Source organism: Balaenoptera borealis (assembly GCF_965194805.1).
Source record: "Balaenoptera borealis genome assembly, chromosome: 18".
Classification (NCBI taxonomy): Eukaryota; Metazoa; Chordata; class Mammalia; order Artiodactyla; family Balaenopteridae; genus Balaenoptera; species Balaenoptera borealis.
Window position 1 is genome coordinate 23,106,227 of NC_138877.1, and position 18,295 is coordinate 23,124,521.

The 18,295-nt window shown below is 41.9% G+C and overlaps 1 long non-coding RNA gene across 3 annotated transcripts in view; it reads right to left on the bottom strand.

The window, feature by feature from the left end:
- Window positions 1–1,136: 1,136 nt before the first annotated feature.
- LOC309615704 overlaps window positions 1,137–18,295 on the bottom strand; it is a 44,816-nt gene continuing 27,657 nt past the window's right edge. Inside the window, exons 1-5 of one of the 3 annotated variants that reach the window (XR_014236984.1) lie at window positions 7,362–9,114; window positions 6,487–6,621; window positions 6,001–6,121; window positions 5,063–5,163; window positions 1,137–3,713 (exon numbers count right to left, since the gene is read on the bottom strand). This is a non-coding gene — a long non-coding RNA (uncharacterized lncRNA). The other 2 variants (XR_014236983.1, XR_014236985.1) reach the window with 2 other exon arrangements.

Sequence of the window (18,295 nt, forward strand, 5' to 3'; positions counted from 1 at the left end):
ACTATAATAGTTTTGTGCTGCTGGCATGTCTAGGCCATGGGATCCTTCTGGAGAGAGCTTTAGTAAAGTTCTTTTGGCTGCAACAGTAAAAGTCATGTTCTGGTTAGCTAACGCACAAAAACAGGATTTATTAGAAAGATTATGGGTGTTTCATGGAATCTAACCAAATATTAGCCCATCCCAAGCCTTGGGAAGGCCAAGAACCTTCCCAAGGTTCCCAAGGTTTGGGAAGGGCAGCTTCCTGGCTCTCAGCAGCAGAATTGAGGAAACCTTCTCTTTCAGTTTTGCCTGATCATGTTTTTCTGCTTCCAAGTTCACATCCCCAGCAGAGAGAATCTCATTGGCCCACCTTGGCCCAGAGTCTCTACCCTTGAAATCAGGCCAGCTGGGCAGACATCACCACTAGGGGTCCATCCGTGGGTTCTGGGGTAGTTTCCAGGCAAAAGAAAACACTGTACGGTAAGGAAGTCACACATTAATTAAAGTGTTTTGCAACACATGCCTACCCAAGACTTTGGAAGGCTTCAGGGTAGAGCAGGTAGGCAGAAAGAATGCTCCAAATTCTCAGTTATTGCCTCCCCAGGCAATAATTTTTCTCTTTAAATTCTCGATACTTGAGATAGAAATTTCTGTAAAAAATGCAAATGCAAGGATCTTTTACATATACATTCTGAAATATTTCTGGGTAAAATAGCAAAAGGTCTGGAATTTTTCTTAAAATACTCCAGGAAAAAAGAGGGATGGGACCAGATAAAATAAGAAGGACATATCCTGATATTGTTTGAAGCTGAGTGATGGGTACATGGGGGGTTCATTCTATTATTCTCTCTACTTTATTTTTGAAAACGTCTATTTAAAAAGTTAGAAAAATACAAAGGGATTATTCTGTGTCATTATGCTCCTTCCTTGGACCCTTTTGAAATGAATGTACTTTTCTGTATAGTTTTTTTTAGCGATGCCCTGTTTGCCTGGTCTCCTCCATTGTTTGGTGTTTCCTGAAGGGCATAATTACTTAATCAATTTTACAAGTACAGGGTATGTATTGAGGGCTTCCTAGAGCTGAGGCAGTGTCTCTTGCTTCCAGGTGAGCTAATAGCCCTGGCAGTTTGGGGTGTCTGTCTATTTCCTTCACGTGACATCAGCCCTTTGCACACGTTCCGTAAAACGTCCTGGGGACCCCCGTTTGTATGGTTGCTGGGCTGTCCCTCTGGGATGGGATGCTGCCACCTGAGGAATGATTGGAGTGAGCGCTCAGGATGCCCCTGGGGCATTTGCACCTGCAAGTGGCATTTCTTCCCTGGCATCGGATACCCAGCAGGCCTTCACACATCAGTTGATGGCTCTGGGGTCAGGGCAGGTTCTGAAAAACATTTAAGAGCAACCTTTATTTTGACTCAACAGGAAAGAAGAAAAGAGAGAGACAGCTCGCTTGGCCACAGCTCAGGTGGGGAGAGACAGGTCAGGCGGCACACGGCAGGTGCCCAGTTTTCTCCACTTCCAGCAGATCCATTAACACTTGGCAAGTTTCACTCCCCTTCAGTGTTTGTCATATGCGGTTGTTGACACCACTAATATTCCCTCATGCCCTTGGGTCTTGGTGTGTTCCCTTGCCCCCGTCGTCAGAAGTCAGCGTCTGAGAGGGTTCATTTTCTGTATGTGCATGTTTGTTTACGGCAGGGAGACAGTTTAGACCCCCTTCCTCAACCTTGCCACCCAAAGCACAGTGCCCTCATTTTTCCTCTCTGGATTGATGTTAAGCACTTAGTATAATTGCCTTACAGAAAAAAATAGCCAGAGATGTGCAGTCGCCCACACCATGGCCTCCTATTTCACAACCAGCCAGGCTTCTTTGTAAATGGTCCTTCCCGGGGTGTGAAATCAATCATGTCATGGCTGGGTCCCCTATGGCACTGGGGGGACAGCCGTCTCAGCTCACTCTACAAACATGGCCAGTGACTTGATTCCTTCCCTGCCCGCCCCTCACCTACTCCCAGCCCTTCACCCCACGATTTCCCTGCTGGCTCCTCTCCAGGGAGTTTCCTCTTTTGATATGGCAGCTCACTCTGGGATTCTCATTTGCTTTGTATAAAGAAACCATGACCAAACCGTTAACAGTGCACTCTCCTTCCTGGTATCAACCTGTCCCTTGGACGTGGCCTCTGCTTCAGATAAAGCCAGTGACGTTCCCTCCGGCTCATTTCTCAGTATGAGTCAGTTTCTGAACCCTGGCCATTTTCTTTACCTTCCCCTTCAACTTTTCACCCTTGGGATGCCTTCTTCTTCCTTAGGATGGCCCAGGCCTCATGCAGACTCATGCTAGCCTTCCCCCAGCAATTCTCTTTCACCTCTGGGAAGCCCTACTGTAGAAATGGACAAGGAGAAAGCTTCTGACAATCTGTTCTTGCAAATCTATTGAAGTAGAGGGTGGGCCCAGGAGTAAAGAAAAAATAGCTTGGAAAAGTGAAACCTGTGTCTAGTTAAATAAATAAACCAAGAGCTATGCTAATGACATTCCATCTTTTGCTTGGAGTAACGGTTGGCAACTAAAGATCATAGTTTACTTCTACTTGCTGTTTTTTATCTACTGATGCAGAATGATCAAGGCTTACATTTAGAAAATGTAGGCCGAGGGGGGAAAAAGGCAAAGGGAGTGGATAATCTATAAACCAGACAGATAGCCCCTAGCTGTACTACATTTCGTGCAGTTCCTGGTCCTGCTAAATCGTTTCACTGCTGCTCTGGGAGAGAGTCAGACCATGTTCTGAGAATCGTTGCCTACCTCTGTCCTGTTTGGCCTTGGCTCGCCTCTTCTAATCACTTCTGTGATGTGTGTGTTGTGATACCCTAGGAGGTAACGATATGGTTATTATTGCTCCCTAGCAATCCTGCTTTGTAGAGAAAAATCAAAACACACAAGTTCTGCCCCTCAACACACACAAGAATGGGTCAGTTTTGATCTGACCGACTCAGATCAGCTTTAATTTCTAGCCCTGAGTCCCGTCCCGTGTGTGCACACTCACACATTTACTATCTCTGTGCATCTTATGGGTAATTACTTAAAAGCTGGCTATGTTGATCTTTCTCCATAGGTCATGAATTAAGAGTTTGTGATGATTTGTCTTGTCAAGATGCTTACGGCTGTTTTAGAATAATGACGACAAATAAGATCATGCCAAGACGATCTAAATACCAGACTACATAAATGAGACTACCATTACTCCTTGGGGGACTTTTTTTTTTTTTTAATAAATTTATTTATTTTATTTATTTATTTTTGACTGTATTGGGTCTTTTGTTGCGGGGCACAGGCTTTCTCTAGTTGCGGTGAGCAGGGGCTACTCTTCGTTGTGGTGCGCGGCCTTCTCATCGCAGTGGCTTCTCTCATTGCAGAACACTGGCTCTAGGCAAGCGGGCTTCAGTAGTTGTGGCACGCGGGCTCAGTAGTTGCGGCTTGTGGGCTCTACAGCGCAGGCTCAGTAGCTGTGGCGCACGGGCTTAGTTGCTCCGCGGCATGTGGGATCTTCCCGGACAAGGGCTTGAACCTGTATCCCCTGCATTGGCAGGCGGATTCTTAACCACTGTGCCACCAGGGAAGTCCACTTGGGGGACTTTTTGTTTTCCTAGAATAGTAAGCTTGGTTCTTGGTTCTTTACTCTGCACAGGTATTGTCTGTTTCTTTAAAGACTGTCTTGCGGATGAGCTTCAATCTTTGTCTACAATTAAAATGATGGGAAGTTCAAACTGTGTTGAATGAAAGTGCAAGAAGAGGTACATGACACAGGTGCCGAAGATGCAGGTACGCTGCCAGTCATTTGCCTAATCATGGGCACAGCTGGGTAGAGACCTCTAACCACACATTCATCCATTAACTAGGCCAGTTATGAAGGGAGTTGGGGTTAGAAGTTAATAAGGCAGACACTGTCCCTGCCCTCATGGAGAGTACAGTCTAGTGGGGAGACAGACTTAAAACAATAAGAATAAACAACATAAGACACTAATGATATGAGACATAAATGCTAGGAAGAAAAAATATAAGGTGCTGTGCTAGTGTACAACATACCTCCAGGCAGGAGCACGTGGGAAGATGATATTTATGCATAGCTGTCAAGGATGCAAGGGAGAGGGCAGGAATGGGATGGGAGGAGGAGAGAGGACAGCCTATAGGTTGCCAAAGCAACAGTGACCATTGGTGTTGTATTTTATAGCATTTATAATCTCCCTGGCAGAAATTTAACCTTTTCCACTTCCCTGGGGACTTTGTCATAAGCGAGTTTGGTTAAGTTTGGTTCTAATTAATAGTGATAATAATGACGACACTAACACTTATTAAATGCTTACTTATGCATCAGATATTATTCTTAGTGTCAAATGTCACCTCAGCGAGGCTGTCCCTGGGCTCTAAAAAGCAGCCCTCAACTCCTATTTCCTTTACTCTGCTTTTCTTTTCTCTTATAGTACTTACCACCATCTAACATTGTATATGTCCTTGTTTACTTTTTTATTGTCTGCCTCTCTGGTTGGAATGTAACCTTCATGAGGGTAGGTACTTTTGCCTATTTTGTTCATTGCTGTTTCCCCCAGAACTTAAGCCATTGCCTGGCACATGCTTGACGCTCAAGAAATGCAACTGTGGTCCCTTGGTATCTGCAGGGGATTGGTTCCAGGACCCCCGTGGATACCAAAATCCATGGATGCTCAAGTACCTTATATAAAAGTCCTAATATTTGCGTGTAACCTATGCACATCCTCCTGTACACTTTAAATCATCTCTAGATTATTTATAATACCTAATACAATGTAAATGCTATAGAAATAGTTCTCAGTGCACAGCAAATTCAAATCTTGCTTTTTGGAACTTTCTGGAATTAAAAAATATATATTTTTGATCTGTGATTGGTTGAATCCTTGGATGCGGAACACTCAGCTACAAAGGTCCAATGGTATTTGTTAAATAAATGGATGGATATTATTCATTTAATCCTCACAGTGTCTTTATGAAACAGGTACTATCTCCCCCTCTTTGCAGATGAACAAATTGGCACAGAGAGGTTAAGTAACTTACCCAAGGTCACACAGCCAACGGAGTGGTAGAATCAGGATCCAGACCCAGGCAGTCTAAGTCCAGAGGCTTGTACAACAGGAGTATCCACAAAATAGAAACAGCTGTGGAGAGAGTATATCAGTTTGACTTATAGCTTTTCTTTGGTTAAATGGCATTCTGTTTAAAGACCTCAGAAATATAATCCAGTTCAGTAATGAAGTTCTAGACACTCCTGGTTTGATAAAACAGTTTCATTGAGGGAGTGGTATATAGGACTATCTCGGTTATTAGAAGCCTTGGGCCAACCTAGGGAGTTTACAATCCAGATCAGATAAGAAAGTCCTGAGTCATAAAACACTTTCAGATCCTATAATATAATCTGTACCCAGAGTTCCTGGAATATTCCTTAAAACTGACTTCTTAGTAACTCAGTCTGGTTATTAGGGATATGAAATATGGAAACATGATTTACTCTTGACTTGTTTGGTTGAACTAAAAACTTAAAGTTTGTTGTTTCTTCTGCTGTGTGTTTAAAAAACTAAGAGTTTGGAGTAACGAACATAAAGCCTCCGTACCCCATCAGTACCTGTGTTAGACAACAAATTCAGTCTTGAGGTCCTGCCTCTCACCATATCTCCTTGTCAATCTGGGCAGATATTATTTAGCCTCTGGGATATAAAACTTGCCCCGAGGCCATTTTGACTTTTTTTTTCCTTCTGACCATTTATTTTTCAGGAATGCATCTGTCAGCAGTTTGCTTTTTCCTTGATAAGAACGGTTTTATCTTTGTGTATGTGTACGAGGTTGTCAAAGAAAGGAACTTGCTTTTGATCTCAGAAACTTCAGCTTTTCCTTTCTGCCCACACATCTTGGGATCACTCAGCAATCCTTAATCTCTTTTTCTAAGAAATCTATTTAGGTGGTTTGGCACTTATTTTGGTATTTCTTTGACCACTTACCCTGTCAGAATTGGTGAGCAATTCCGGTCCTTTTCACACATCTATCTTTATGCCGTCTCTCCAGGTCTATCTCTTTGTGCCTGTCCCTGTTCCTTTCTGTCTCAAATATGTCCTATAATCTCTTGCACACATACACAAATTTAAATTTACAAAAAGTTATGTATTTACAAAGAGTATGTACAATTGCCAAAACTCATCGAACTGAAAATCTGTACTTTTTATTATACGTAAATTTTCCCTCAATAAGAAAAAGAGGTTTTGTGCTTACAAATTTGCAGTAAATTTAAAGAGAGTTTAAGCATCTCTTGAGCGGATTTATGAATTGATCACTGTTCCCAACAATATCTCGGGTGATATTGTTGTGCAAAGATAATGCTTGTTGCTACGAGAAGTGTCGTAAGCAATCATTTTTCAGAGGTCACACGTGCTCAAATTTAACTTTTATCATTTCTGCATATATAATTAGAGCCATTGGAAGCCCATTACCACCAGGAACTTGAAAACCCCGGAGCAGTTTCATTGCAATGAGGAGCCATGTAGTAAATAAAGACTATGTGAAGATTCTAGCAAACACCTTCTCCCAAGACAAATAATTCTTTCTCTCATCCTCAGGTTCCTTATCTGCAAAAGAAGACAGCATTTGTTCAGCTTAATTCCAAGGTTGTTATGAAGATAATTAAATTTAAGTCAATTAAGCACATATTTAGTGTCCCCTAAACCATGTCAAATTCTGTGGGCACAAAAGAAGGAACAAGACATACTTCCTGCCCTCATGGAACTTACGGACCAGTATAAGAGGGAAGACCAGTACATACGTGTTTACAATAAAACATATCACGCCTTCTAGGTGATAAGGATGCAGAGTGATCCAGACACAAGTAAAAGAAGCATTAATTCTGGCTGGCGCCACTGGGGAAGGCTTCGTGGAAGCAGAAGCATTTAAACAAGACCTTGAAGGAGGATGATTTGGAAGAAAGGCTTTCCAAATAGAGGCAGAATGAGAGCAAAGCACAGGGATTGGTCACCATGAGAATCAAATGAGTCTGTAAACTGTAAAGCACTATTTAGTTATGAAGTGTTACTGGTTACCTCTACTGGGGCTGCTACTCAAAGTCACGGCCTCTCTAGGTAATAAGATAACACGGTGATTTAGAGAAAAGGCCAGTTTATCAGCTTACAGAATCTCAGAGTAAGCATGACTGTCCAGTGTCAAAGTCTTGAAGATACATCTCGAGTCTAACTCAGAAGGATAAACATCAACCAAAGGTTAACAGTTAAATAAATTCTCTTTCCGTCTTCTAACATCTTTCCCATTCCTTCCAAGCTAGCACCTTCCTGCCCATCAGCACATCAAGTCTTACCCCTTAAAAAGGATCAAAGCAGCCTCTGAGTTAGCAAACCTCAGATTCAAATACTGGCGGTGTTGATTTCCAGCTACATGATAGGAAGCACCTTCCTTTAAACTGTGTAAGATTTAAATTTTACATCTGTAAATGGGAATAAAAAATAATAGTACCCACTTCAGAGAATTGCTGAGAAAGTTAAGTAAAATAATGTAGCTGGTATATAGCACTCACTATTATTTATTATAGTAAGCTACAAGGATATATAGTAAAAGACAGGGAATATAGCCAATATTTTATAAAAACTATAAATGGAATATAACCTTTAAAAATTGTGAATCACTATTTTATACACCTGAAGTTTATATAATATTGTACATCAACTATACCTCAATTATATTGTATAATATATATTGTACTTATATAATATCCTACATCAACTGTACCTCAAAAAAGCAATATATCAGAAAAATAAAATATTAGGGAATGCTGTATAATAAAGAATTTGCCTGGTCTTAAAAAATATTATTTATTATCATTATCATCTAGAGTAAGCGTTGCCAAACTATGGCTTGTGGGTCAAATCCAGCCACGTCCATTTGTTTATGATTGTCTAAGTAGCTTTCTGCTGCAACGGCAGAGCTGTGACAGAGATTGTATGAGCCACAAATCTAAAATACTTACTTCCTGGTCCTTTACAGAAAAAGTTTACTGACTTCTGATCTACAGAGGTGAGAAGGGAAAATATGCTTATGTTACATTTACAACCAGTTAGGGGATTTTATCTCGGTGGGCTTGTCACTGACTTTATGTCCTTATTGCTGGTTCTTGGCATCTGATGGTACATGGTATGCACCCCTTAGCGCTGGAAGAGTTCCTCATATGCATGCCCACATCTCAGTACCATGGAGATGCCTAGGGTCTTCTTATATCCTCCCAGAGTCTAGTATTAATAGATAAGGACCACAGAGCAAATGTGGGGAAGGTAGGTAACGAATTCTGGCTCCGATTAATAATGCCATAACCTCAAATGGAAAATGCAGAATACTCAGGATGAAAGGGAATTTCATATGTTACCAGGTGATGGAACAACCCTGACCCAGTCACTGAACAGAGGGAAGCAACAACGTGAAAAGAAAGTAAAACATGGTAGATGGTTTGAAATTCCCACTGGCCTCCTGCTACACTCCTTAAACTAAGGGCCTTGCACTCTAGTTCCATTTAAATATTCTCTTTTCAAGCGTCTCCAACATTACTGCTATTATGAAATGTACAGGGACCTAGGTAGATTGGGATCATACATCTGAGCAGTATTTCTAGTTTCATTATTTGCCCAGGGAAGAATACTGGGCTTGGGTTCAGGGAACAAAGAGGCATTTCACCTCATCTGTTTTAGCCTCAGGTTCCTAGCATAGATAATCTCTTTGTTAACTGTAAAACGATTTCAAGGGAAGACAACCAAAGACTGGTGTACGCATGTGTATGTCTCTGTGTGGTAGGGTGTTCTGTAGGGGGAGGGGTGATTAGAAGCTTTCTTTTGAAGTTGGATGCAATGAGAAAATGTTCTAAGATGAGCACCAGTTGCTGATATTTTCACCTTCTACCCCTTAGGCCATCTGCATCTGTTCTGCTTGTTCAAGCAAGGTAAGGTTTCTTTGGACCCTGAGCTCTCAATCAAGGGAGAGCATGAAACTAGTGTTCTCTCATCCATACCTTTTGATTCAAAGGAGTACATTCCTTTATAAGGCAATAAATAGCTAACATGGTAACTCATAAGCATAGATGCGAGCTTACTCAGACCCCTTATTGGCATGGGACTAAGCGGTAAGATGCAGCAGTATTCTAGTTCATGATGATTATGACAATGATAGTAAGAATATGATGATAATAATCATAAAAAGAAAAAAGGAGTACATTCCTAAAATCACTGGCAGGGGAATTGTCTCTTGTCAGTTGAAAGAGCCTTTTCTTAATTGTTTAAAAAAACAGATATTCATTCATTCAAAAAAATTCATTGAAAACACCAATATTCATTGAGCAGTCACTATATCCCAAACACTGTAATAAGTGCTGGAGCCAGCAAGAATGGACAGTCATTGTGCCTTAATAACCTCAAGTCCTGTCCTGAAACACCCTTTAACAATTCTGTTCTGCTAACATGTTGCTTTATTTTGTTATAGCCACAGCTGTGTGGATCTCTGACATCCCTCTCTGCTGCACCCCCATCACTCTTCCTCCCAGTGTCTGGGAACGCATCGTCTGTTGATTCCCTCTCCTCCCAGTTTCTATATACTTTTAGAGTTTCATCCCCACTAAGGTGCAAATGACTGTCAACAGTTCAGAAGAGTTTTCCTCCTGGGGTACTTGTATTACAGAGGGCTTCCGTGTCCCCCCAACAGCACTGGTTCTTACTGAACCTGGATTTGGTCTTAGAACCCATCTGTCATTACCAGTCAAGGTTGGCAGTTATGTTGAAAACTATCCATCATGGTTTAAGCCAAGGCTGAAATTTCAGGAATTGGATAGCAAACAATAGTTTTGTTTTGTTTTTTGGGGGGGGGGGGTGGAGTTTTCACTTTTTTTCCCAGAGCCCTGAAAAGTTAGGTGACACAGGCAAGAGCTTACGCCTATTATATATAAGGTCTCAGCTTATGGAAAAGCATAGCCCAAGGGTGGCAGTTGTCACGCAGAAATGTTCTCTACCAAAAAGGAAACCAGAAATGATCTTCACTGTGCCTGAAAACCTTGTCACTGTATAAAGTGAGGAGTGTGGCATTTACCGAGATCCTCCTATCCCCGGATTCCTCATCTGTGGATATAGAGGGCTGACTGTACCGTGCCATTTTATATAAGGGACTTGAGCATTCTCGGATTTTGGTATCCTGGAACCAATCCCCCGCGATACCAAGGGGAAGACCGTATGTATATCATTATAAAGGCACAGCCACTCGAAATATCCATACTAAGTGAAGAATTCAGAGCAGAAGCATTGTGGGTAGAGAGGGCCTGGAGGTGCTTTATGGTACCTAAGTGAACAGTTTGCCTCAAGAAGAATCTAATTTGAATGTTGAAGAACAATCCTATAAGGAGGTCTGTTCTAGAATATTCTAACATCTTAAGCCCCTTGTTTGACAGGGGCTAAATTCCAAAGAAGAAAAATGAACTCATTCATTAGTGAGGATTCAACTTGCTGTTGTATGATCAAGAAGGCTCAATAATTTAAATAATGTTCTCTAGCTTTAATAGTATTTGAATGTGAAAGTAGTCATTCTCTAGCTTTAATAGTATTTGAATGTGAAAGTAGTCATTAAATTTGGGTACCTGCTGGGTTATAGTAAATTGTAAAAATTTCAATGTACTTGTAGAATTTCAAATGCAATATTAAACACTCATGACTATAGTAAAAGAAGGAGAGCTTAGTTCAAGTAACTGCATTATTGGAGTTGACAAGCGAAGTATAAACACTTCCCTGACTAATAGATGTGCTCACTGCCCCTTCCTAGTAGGAAGATAGAACCGTATATGGTATTATCTCTGTTCTTGGAATAGATGCCAACTTCGTGCAGGCTAGGCTCTCTCAAGAAGCTCTCTTCTTGATGGATTGACTATGAATCTCTGAAACTCTTCTCCAGTTGTGGAAAGTATTTGAAACACTTATCTACAGATACATGAGCACGGTGACATAGCTGCCTTAATAAGCCACAGAAACCAGCATGTTTTAAATATGCACAGAGTTATATTTTTGCCTGACATCCCATTACCAATATAAACATATCATCCACTGTGTTGGTTATTTGCATTAAAAATTAATTAGATGACTTTAAAACTCCCATTTCCCTCAAAGCTACTTTTTATAAATGCTTGATTTTTTTCTCTCAATAATTTCATGAGTGTTCAGTGTTTTATCAAGTAAGTATTTTCCTATGTAACTTATAAATGCACACAGACATAAAAAATATTAACAGTTAAGAAGTCATAAGATATTCCCATTATTTTTATTTTTGTTTTTATCAGATTTTAAGCACAGGCTTAACATCATACATATACACATCCTTGTGGCTGTCTGGATCAGTGAGGTTGATCCTTGAACTATTCCTTCAAGGATATTGTCTCATTAGATGATCATCCCTACCACCTCACGTAGAAAGAGCCAAAACCTCCTGCAACATTTGGAAATATATTTTCCCCAGATGCAATTGTGGTGGAGTGAAATAAACAATGAATTTGGAGGTTGGATTTATGCTTTAACCAGATACCTGTTACTAAGAGGGCCTTTTGTTTAAGCTTTCAGAGCCTCAGTTTTGCCACCCCTGTAATGGAGATGTAATTCTTCTTATTATGTAGCTCATTTAATTAAATAATATTTACTAATATAAACTTTGAGAAAAGCACTTGGTAAAAACTCTAACATTAAACAAATATAAGACCTGCTGTTACACTTTACACACCACAACTGTATTAGTCCCTGTTTATTCTAACAACGCCCAAACATTAGTGGTCATTGGCCACCTGCAGGCTCAGCTGTGCCCAAAACCAGGCCAGAGAGACTCTACCTGATAGAATATTAGTTAATCACTCATTGTCGTGGGTATCTTTTGGTTTTGCCTTTCCCCCAACCAGATCTTCTGATAATAGTACACCAAATTTCCATAGCGAACCACTTCTTTTCTACTTCTCAATCCATGTGATTGGCTAGAGCTTGTCAAATGTGATGTAAGTGTAGCCAATCACAGTACCACTCTGGACACAATGACTGGTTCGGGAAAGATTCTAAGGTCAAACCAGGCAATAAAAACTGGATTCTGGAATTTACTGGGGACTCTGTTTCCACTAGAAGAGGAAATAAGAAAGGAAGTAAGCCTAGGGGTGTTAATGGTCATCTTATCACCATGTAGATTGAACTATTTAAGCCAACTCTAAGCTAACTATTGAAACTAACACAAAGGAAAGCAGGAGATGGAGAAGGACATATCCTCGATTACATCATCTGAGCCCCTGGATCCAGCCATTCCTGAAGTTTTACTCATGCACTTTTTGGTTATCTAGCCCATGGATTTCTTTCTCCACTTTAGACTTTAGGGTTTAGTTTCTGTCCTTTGCGATGAAAAGAGCCCTGATTAATATACTTACTTCTTACTGTGAAGGAGGTACTCTATAAAGAGTCCATGGCCAAGTTATGACTCATGCTTGCGTCAATAGATAGATACAGACCTAAATGCCAGTGATGGTGTTGTGCGGTGGCCTTCAACCCTCCTTTCTGTGTGTAGTTAGCCTGACTAACAGACCTTGAGCCTGGATCGAGCCTACCTCAACCCAGCCAACAGGTGAGTCTGTCCTTCTGTCAGGTTGATACCAGCTTTCTTTTTTTTTTTTTAAAGTGTCTCTAAAGAAAGATCTGCATCAAAAGTTGTAGATACCAGCTTTTAACCCTAGGGCTAGGATAAGCTTCTAATAAATCCTCATAGAATCATTTCTGATGTGTCATTTCCTCCTTGATCTATTCAAGATTTCTTATTGGCCTCAGAAGCTTAAATATTGCCCAGACTTGTCACTCCCACCCCCTTGTCTCTCTTGGACTTTGCTACCTGCCAGGACTGGATTTGAGCTTGTTCTGAATTACTCTTGAATATGACATTGAATTTGAACTCCTGACCATAATTCTCCTCCACCTTGAATAGGATCCAGGCTTTCCTTCTCAGTTTTCCCTGGTTCCTACTTAGGCAATTCTTGTTTACCTTTCTACCATTCTTTGGGAGTAGTGAAAACAATTTCATTTATAAATTTCTACCCTTAGATACTGGTACCCTGAGTCTATATCAAGACCTTGAATGCACTTTGTGAAACTAAATGAGGTTTTCAATTTTCCACGTACCCAGTGCCTGTCCCCACCCACATCTTCGAAATCACTCTGGAGTTCTCTGACCAGACTCTACTTTGGAAGCCAGCCAAAGGGAACCTCTGCTTCAGTTTAGTCCAGTTCCATTTATGGCAGGGAAGTTGGAGAACACGTGACTCCAACAAGATGAGGCCCGCCCAGAATCATCGTGCACTGACCCTGCAAAAACTGAAAAAGTAGAGAATACACACTGAACACAGGAATGACTTGATGCCCCACTCCTGGAATTGCCTCTGACCTTGTCCTAGAAGCAGGTGTTGGGTGCTGACCAAGAGAACTTTGAGGATTGTTGGTAAAGTTGGGGCATATGGATCCCTTGGTGGGACCTCTCCTCTCATTCTCAAGTTGATACATGAGTCTCCCTGTCATCTGAAGGGCTGAGTGCTGGGTTCCCTGCTTGGATGTGGGAAGCTGAAGACAGAGATCTCAGACCTAGTCTGCTTTATCCCAAGGAGCCCCAGACAAACCACCTTGCCCAGACTGCTGAGCCAGCCAAGACTTTCTTCTCTCCTGATGGCCTGGCATCATCTCCTTTTCCGATCAGGACCAGCCTCTGGAGCTCTTGTGCATCTAAGGGCCAGTGGAGAGGACATGGGTCCAAGAGAGGAGTCCAGAAAGCCCAACTCAACCTGCAACAAGAGAGGATGGGTCCCAAACCGGAAGTCCTATGATGGCGCAAACTCAAAGGGAGCCAATTCTCTCCTTAAGAACTGACAGAATGGCTGAACACCCGAGGAGGAACCAAGTTCAGAGGTAACAGAAGAGACATCAGAAGCCACAATGGTGATCCTGCCCCTCCCACTATTATCCTGTGTTCTTTCCACAGCTGGGGGAAAGGAGCAGGGTGGTGAGTCCCAGCAACTGAGCTATAAACTGAAATGTGGTGACACTTTCCATATAAACAATATGCTGGCTACGCCCTAAGCTAGCCCACAAAATCTATTTAACACATAACATAGGAAACAAAGATGTATGCCTACAAGAAATTTATTCTGAGTTAAAAAAAAAAACCCTAAAACCAAAATACAACCTACCAATGAATCTGGACACACACCTTCTGTGCAAAACTGGAGATAGCCCTACTGTGCTTGGGTAAACACAGAGTGGTTTTGAACATATGGTAAGTGCTTGATGACCACTTTATGCTTGATAGGTTTTTACTCTATAAAAGTTTATGCATGTTGTTTCATTTGTTCTCTTTGTTGTGACTCATTTTCAATTAACTTCAGTGTATATGACACTCAGAATCCTACTAACAGAGACATCTTTAAAGGTGTACGATCCATATGTCGGTGTGTCTTAAGTCTTCCTCTTCTTAGAATACACTTGCTGCTATATATATAGTACAAGGCAAAAATGTGGGGTTTTTTTGAACGTTAACTAAAGGCTTAACTTTTACCATTCATATAATAAAGTGCAGATTTTCCTTAAAGGTGAGTTCTCCATTTCAAAAAGGCTGCTGACAAGGTTAGCAGGTAATAAAGAATTTCAGCAGTTTAAATTCAAGGTCCTAGGAAAAGTCCTCATGGAGAATATTTTCTGATCATGGGAAGATAAAATTTTTATTTGATTGTTTTTTGCAGAGTCAGAAAAAACCCAGGGGGGTGCTGAGAGGTGACAAGTCCTTCTTGTGTTTTGCCTGTGAAGGGGGTCAAGACGTGGTCCCAAGACTGAAGGGCACCACGTGACCAGCCGGGCTCACTCTGTGCAGGGGCTCAGCTTTGGCGAGTCACACAGATAGTCATTCAGGCCCAGTTCTTGAATTTCAGCTTATTTTGTTCTTGAAAAGACAAAAACCAATTATTGATAGCTCTGCTGACCTCAGATAAGCAGTCTATCTTAGTGAAATGATCTTTTCCGACCATATTATTGCCAGTTAAAAGTGACCCTGAACTTGTTGACATAAGATCAGTGGGAAAAAACCACAACAAACAAGAAATAGATACTTACCCTGAGTTTTGTGTTTTCAATCACCAACGTGGCTTTGATCCCCTTCAAAAAGACCCCCTTCATCCTTTTTGCCAGCCCTACTCTCTCTTTCCAAGGCATCCTTTGTAAGACCATCCCAACCTCCACTGGGAATCCCTAGTATAGGGTTATTATACTGTCATAGTTAGCTGTAACCTACCTCTCTGTATCCTCCAGAACAATGTATCCTAAGGGGCCTGAGCCATATCTGGGCTCAACTCTCTCCTGCGCTGGGACCAGCAAGTGCTTTGAACGTATAGACCCTCAATATAAGTACTCTGGAATTTTGAAGTTGAATGAAACGAGTCCTTGCCATCATCAATTTATGATTTAAACAAGATTCAGATTAGGGTTTGCTCCTTTCCAATCTCAGCTCCCACAGCCCACATCTCAGCTTCTCTTGGAAGTCCCTGGAGTCCCCACCCCCTCCCATCTTCCTGAGCTGCCCATCCCATCCCCCTCAGCTCTTTTCCTAGGCAAGCTGCAGCAGCTATCCCAGGCCTTCCCTCCTCCCCTCCACCTGTTTCGCCTGCTCAGCCTCTACTGCCCTGGCCTCTGGGCCCTGTTTTTAAGAAGAGTCGGAAGCATTGAAGTCAGGGCTTCTGATATTTCATGACATCTATAAATAATAGTCATTATAATAACTATCTTTTATGAAGGATCTGCTATGCTGGACGTTTTTGAAAGATGTGATTTATTTACCTAGCCTCAAGCCAGAAGAGTCATTTTCTTTGCTTATTCATTTGTTTAAAAAATATCTAATGAACAGGACAGTAAAGATGCTTGCTCTAACAGAGCTTATATTCCTATGGAAAGAGAGAGACAGCTAACAAGTGGGCAAGGTAATTTCAGGTAGTGACTATACGCTGAAGGAATGACAACTGGGTAACGATGTCGTGAGTGCTGATTTAAATCTCAAGATCAGGGAAAACCTCTCTAAGGGGTAACGTTAGTGCTGAAACCTGAATGAAGTAAAGGAGACTGATGATGTAGAGAGCATCCCTGCATAGGGACCAGCACGGGCAAAGGCCTTATGGAGGGTATGAGCTTATCACGTTGCTGTGTTATCCTGTGGCTCTGTCTGCTTTCTCTGGTAGAATCTGAGCAAAACCCTAGTTCCCTTACACGCTGACTGTAGGAAGGACTACCTTGCCCTTGCTGGTGACAGGGCTTTCCAACCTAGCAACCTCCTGGCTCAGCTGGGACACCCTATTATACCCATAAGCATTTTCTCTACTCTTCATGACATAGTCAAGACCCCACCTCTGCTTGACCCATCCAGTAGGTTCATTTTGTATTTGTTTTCTCCTGGCTTATTTATTTCGCCATATGAAACACGGGTCATTACATCTGCCCAGGCAGGGTCAGTAGTTGCTCCGCAGCATGTGGGATCTTCCCAGACCAGGGATCGAACCCATGTTCCCTGCATTGGCAGGCAGATTTTTTTTTAATTCATTCATTCATTCATTCATTATTTTTGGTTGCATTAGGTCTTTGTTGCTGTGCGCGGGCTTTCTCTAGTTGCGGCGAGCGGGGGCTACTCTTCGTTGCAGTGTGTGGGCTTCTCATTGTGGTGGCTTCTGTTGTTGCAGAGCACGGGTTCTAGGTGTGTGGCTTCAGTAGTTGTGGCATGTGGGCTCAGTAGTTGTGGCTCGCGGGCTCAGTAGTTGTGGCTCGCAGGCTCAGTAGTTGTGGCTCACGGGCTTAGTTGCTCCGTGGCATGTGGGATCTTCCCAGACCAGGGCTCAAATCTGTGTCCCCTGCATTGGCAGGTGGGTTCTTAACCACTGTGCCACCAGGGAAGTCCCCCCAAGGTTGTTCTGTTTGACTATTTGTTTCTCCCTGGTCTCTCATCCTCTCCCTTCCCTAATTAACAACTGATCTGCCCACTGGAACTCAGGGAAGGTCATGGAGGCTGAATGAAGGCTGTTTCCTATAATCAAAGAAATGAGGGACACAGAAAGTCTTTGTCCCCAGGAGCCCCGCAGGGCCCTGTGTGGTATCAGCAGGTGGAATTTTTTATGTCTTACTTGATACATTTCCGTGTTGTTTGAAAAGTTTTCCAACAGTGTGTATTAATTTTATAATTATAAAAATGTATTTTAAAATTCTAGTTTATACTCAACACCCAGACTTTGGTTTCTAATACCATTCTCCAAGAAAAGGAATCAGGATCCTTAGGGAAATGGCCAACACTAGGGCTGAGGCAGGGAAAATTCAAGATGAGTCTGGAGTACCTTGTGGTGCCAGAAAGTAAGAAAAATCTCCCCCCAAAAAAAGGATAGGGCATGTCAAAGGGACACAAGTGCCAATCTGAAAGAACTCCCAGTGGCCAAACCTGGAACAATATGAGGGACAAAATAAATGGTATTGGATTATAACCCAAACTATAAAATAAATATCCATGAGTCTATACTAATATAAAAAGGTGGTTGAAGAAATAAACGAATGGGGGAGAGGGAGAAGAGACAGCTGCTCCTTACAGATGAATTCCAAATAATTCACATAGATACTCCGCCCTCCAGGAGGTGGAGCTTAAAGCCCAGCCCCCATCCCTAACCCACACTACACACACTTTCAGCCTGGAGAGCTGTCCTTAGTGACCTGATTCCAAAAAGTGTAGTACAGAAAGGGGAGAAAAGTAACTTTATAGTGGAGAAGTCTGGCAGGCACTACCTCTGCAAGGTGATCAAGGTGGATTGACCTCAACAATGATAAGTTGTGTTGATAGCATGTACCCTTGATAAACGTGATGAAAAGGGTACTTCATCTCTGTGGTCTTCCTCTCCTCACCCCCACCCCAAATTCCTGTAATCCAGTCTAATCATGAGAAAACATCAGACAAATCCCAACTGAGGGACTTTCTAAGAAACACCTGACCAGCCCTCCTCAAAACTATTAAGGTTGTCAAAAACAAGGAAAATCTGAAAAACAGTCACAGATGGGAAGAGACCAGAGATGTGATAACTAAACACAATGTGGAATCCTGAATCAGATCTCGAGCAGAAAAGGGACATAAGTGGAAAAACTGGTGAAATCTGAATAAAGTCTGGAGTTTAGTTAACTGTACTGAACCAATGTTGGTTTC